The sequence below is a fragment of the Condylura cristata genome, unplaced genomic scaffold (genome assembly GCF_000260355.1).
Source record: "Condylura cristata isolate star-nosed mole 26May11 unplaced genomic scaffold, ConCri1.0 scaffold00033, whole genome shotgun sequence".
In the NCBI taxonomy this organism is placed as follows: domain Eukaryota; kingdom Metazoa; phylum Chordata; class Mammalia; order Eulipotyphla; family Talpidae; genus Condylura; species Condylura cristata.
In genome coordinates this window covers 6,033,443-6,038,058 of record NW_004567134.1, presented here as the reverse complement: position 1 = coordinate 6,038,058, position 4,616 = coordinate 6,033,443, and positions in this window count along the sequence as shown.

Below are 4,616 nucleotides of genomic sequence, written 5' to 3'. Positions count from 1 at the left end.
ACGCATCCGCACGCATCCGCACGCATCCGCACGCATCCGCACGCATCCGCACGCATCCGCACGCATCCGCACGCATCCGCACGCATCCGCACCGGGATGAATGAGCAGCAGACAAACAACTTTTACTTTGGGTCTGCTGCACCATCCTTTGTTCCCTTCTACGGGGTCGCGCTCATCTCTCCTGGCCGGGGCTGGAGCTCAAGTCCACCTCAGTGTAAGGCTGAGTCTCAGGCTGAGTCTCAGACTAGCCTCGAACCCAGGCCCTCATGGTGAGGGGCCCTGGCCCTTAGCCCGCACGGCCACTGAGGAGCTTCTACCCTCAGCGGGTCAGTAAACCCTCTTAGAGTCTAAGGAGCTAATTAGAAACTGATGCTCGGAGTGGACCTGAAAGCAGGTTCTATTAGGCCCACCCGTACCTCCTCAGCTTACCCAATTCCAGCTTACCCAATTGAGACAAGTCAGGTTTCTAGATCTCTTCATTGAGCCAATTCCTCGCCTACAGCTTCTGCTCTAACACCATTCTACCTCTGCAAGGCACAGCCATTGACCTCGACCTTTACACTTTGCTTGATATTGCTCTTTATTGCTCTTACGACACAATTGCTCTTTGGATAGTCCTCGCTCTAGCCACCTTATAGTCCCTTGATCTCCTCGATTTCTCCAGGCTTCACAATCTGACAGTGATTTCTGGTACTTTACTGGGCCACAATTTCAGTAACACACAATAGTGTCCCCACTGCAGCACAAGCTCGATCTCACCTAGGGAGCTGACCCATATGGCACAGTTGACCTATCTAACTGGCTGCTCCCCTCAGCAGCGTATTTCTGTCAGTCTGCCTGTTCTGCTCCCCACTCTATCTCTGCTGAAGCCTCCCATTCCCTGCATCTGTGGCTGTACCCCAATTCTGGTATGCATACACCAATCATTTTAAAAAATGCTGTGCTAGAAAGCAGTTCATCTGCTTAGGATGCTTACACAAAACACTGACTTTGACAATTACATTGCACACAATTAGATTCCTGTGCGGTGATCTGAGGACACATGAGTGGTAGTATACGGAAGATTTTCACAAAACCAAATTATAGTATGGACACATCAACCCACTATTTTTCTGTGTTTGCTGCCTTAAGAATGAGTAGAGTACCTTTTAAAAAAAAATCTAAGCGTCCCAGGTTGGGCTAGGAGTTTTCCGTCTGCTTCAAGTCTTCTTCGAGGGATCCCGAAAAAATATGGTGCAAACGAGCCCAACACTCAGCGGATAAATTGCCCACATGGAGTTCAGCTATTGTTTAAGATGTGAGTCATGTGCTTTCCGTACAAGATGGAATATCATATGTCAAAGCATATGCCTGCCACTGAAGCCAAATGCACATAACATATGCGTACAAGTAAAATATTTCAAAGTCTCATTGCTTATCAAACATTAATGAGAGCAACTGTGTGTTTACCCTGTTTGGGGTTTATAAACAGATCAGTGGGGTTCATCGTGGCAACTGTTTTTGCAAAACAGTCAAGTGCAGCTGCTTCAAGCTGTGCTTCTTTCTGGCTACACCTCCGCTTTGAAACACATAACCCACCCCCTCCCGACATACGTACACACACACCCCACATTCTACCTATGGGGTGGGGGCGAATATTAGAGGCTGTTAATGAATCCCTCGAGCTCACTGCCTTTTCTCCATAATATATATAGCTGGTTATTCATTCAAAGTTCCTGATTGGACACATTCACATTTCGGCTTCAGGAAAAAAAGACATCTGAAACGGAAGTCACCGAAATGCCTTGTTCACCCAGTGCATTCACTTACTTGTGCTAAAAGGATCTGACCCCTGACATTTTCACACTCATGGTCAAGCACCTGAGGGCGAATCACATTCATAGTTGCTTTTGCTGGACGGAGTCTCCAACGCTTACCTGCAACCTCCACCTTTGGTACTTTCTGCGGCAAATAGCTGTTTGGCGTCACCCGACAGTGATCTGTTGAACAAACTCGTGTTCGCAATGAAAGCACAGCTGTGGGTGAGAGCTGTGGTGGTTGTGTCAGACACCATGAGCTACCATTTGTGCGTTTCCGGAAAGTTTGATAGAGGACATTCCGCCGCACCATCTGAACATAACTGAAATTGTCCCAGCCTTGCCAATTCCGCTATATAACCTACCTGGACACCCGATGGCTCATTATTCCTCCAGGGTGTGTTTCACAAGTGACAACTGGAGTGACTTCTCCCCACCTCCCTATTGTACTCACTATTCAAGGTCTGCCAATTCTGTTGCCACAATTGCCATGATAACCCCTCCTCATCTCATCTTGAGTCTCCATTCAAGCCTCCATCACCTCTTTCTTTCAAGGCTCTTGCTACTCTCCGCTTATCCACTGACCTTACCCCGGGCGACTCTTTCCACAGTGCCCTGACAGTGACTTTCTCACTGTGAATTTCATCATGTCACCTACAGAGCTCCACTTGTTCTCAAGAGTTCTCAGTGTACCAACAAGTATAGATTTTTAGGTTATGGAATCAAAAAGAACCACTCATATCATCTTACCTGTGCTTTTTGGGTGCGAAGTAGCTGTACGTATCTGTGACTACACAGTCTCTATTTTAGGCCCTAACTCTTAAAAGCCAGGTCACCTTGACTTTGTCACAGAAAATGCAGTCCAGGACATTGCTGGCGATCCCGACCTTACCCTACCACATCACTATCCAAGCCACATACACAATTTAAAATGTTTCCTTCATGACATTAAACAAGATTAAGGATTTAGTTCAATACGATTACTTTTCTATTTCAACATACAATCCATCCAGAGTCCCCTTGCTTAAAACTAAAGATCTGAACATTCCTGACCTGGTTTTCTACTTACAAAATATCTCGCTTCAGCATAATTATAGTTCTATTTCTCAAAAACTATATATGTGTGTGTGTGTGTGTGTGTGTATGTGTGTCTCAGGATTACTGTGCTTGAGAATATATATAAGGGTAGAATTCCTTGTCATATTTCCCTGACTCCCTTTCAAAACTACATTTTCACAGAGTGGTATCTTCTTTTCTGGATATAATCAATATTCCATAGATAGCCTCACCCCAAATAATTTGACTTTTGCCTAGTTTTTCACCTCTGTAATTCTTACCAAAGTCCCCACAACCTTCCTTGCTGATGTGTGTAATAGCATAACTCTCCGTGCAGCAGCAGGAACTGTGAATCAATGAGAACTCCAACCTGGAACACAGCAATGTAAGAAGTATTTCAAACTGAGAGGTGTGTGTGTGTGTGTGTGTGTGTGTGTGTGTGTGTGTGTCTGTGTATTTGAGAGTGAAGAACTTGCATTGCAAACTGAAGGTCGGTTTGCAGCCTATTATGTAAACCAGAAGCACTCCATCTCACCTCCTCAGATGCGAGTCACCACACCACACCAGCAAGACCACCTCACTCTCCCAGCCTACGCCACTGCACGCCCTCCCCACTGTATTTGTGACCATCTAATCCTCTTAGACATTATAAATGAGTTGTGAAAGGGATAGCCGATTCCATTTCTTTTACCAGGGTTTCTTTTTCTGACTAATCAGTAGTAGTAAGATACTGTAAAAGGCCAACGGAGAAGCTCTGCTTCTTTTGATAATTGCATCTCCTTGTGTGTTGTTCTTGCCTTCACGAACAGATGAATGGGAAGACATTTTATCCTCATTCGTGGTTACCACAGTGCCCAGGAGTGAGCTGGTGTCCCCCAACTGTTGGGTGACTAAATAAACACATGCAAAATCAATAAAAAATTGACCTCTAGGCCCTCCCTGGTGGCGCAGCGGGTTAAAGCACAGCACTGAGAATCTAAAGCCGCTTCCGCATGAGTTCAATTCCCGCCTGCCCCGGAGGTGACCACATGGCGTGGCAGACCTCTCCTGACCCGCCCGCTGCTCCCCTCAGCAGTGTACTTCCTCGATCTGCTTGTTCTCTTCCCCGCTCTGTCTCTGGTGAAGCCTCTCACCGCCCTCTGGCCTGAGCCTCTGGCCTGTACCCCAGTTCTGTATGCACAAATAAATAAATCTTTAAAAAAGAAAGAAGAAATATTGGTATAATTGTTGCTCAAGAATCACTTTCATATGCCAGTAAATGTGCTTTACAACATCGTTGCTTGCTTCTCAGAAATAGGATCTTTCCCCTCAGGTGTTTTAACCACAACGAGTCTACCACCACAGCCCATGTATTCCGTGGCCCCTTGCACTTATGATACTCTCATTTCTAAAGTGTCACCTTTACAGATTCACTTGCCTTGCTTTTCTCCGACCCTGCAATCCACAAAGAAGTGACACCATCTGCTATTTGTCTCTTTCCATCTGATTTACTCTGCTTCCCATAATCCCCTCTTCTCCATCTGGCTTGTCACAAATCACAAGTGCTCCTCATTTTTTAGAACTCAGTAGTATTCCTGTGTATGTATACATGTACTTTGCATTTCTATGTCGCTTCAATTCCTATAGATCTCTGTAATCCATATTTATATTCTTTTTTTTAAAGATTGATTTATTTATTCATATAGAACTGGGGTACAGGCCAGAGATGCAGAGGGTGAGAGGATTCACCAGAGACAGAGTGGGGAGCAGAACAGGCAGATCGAC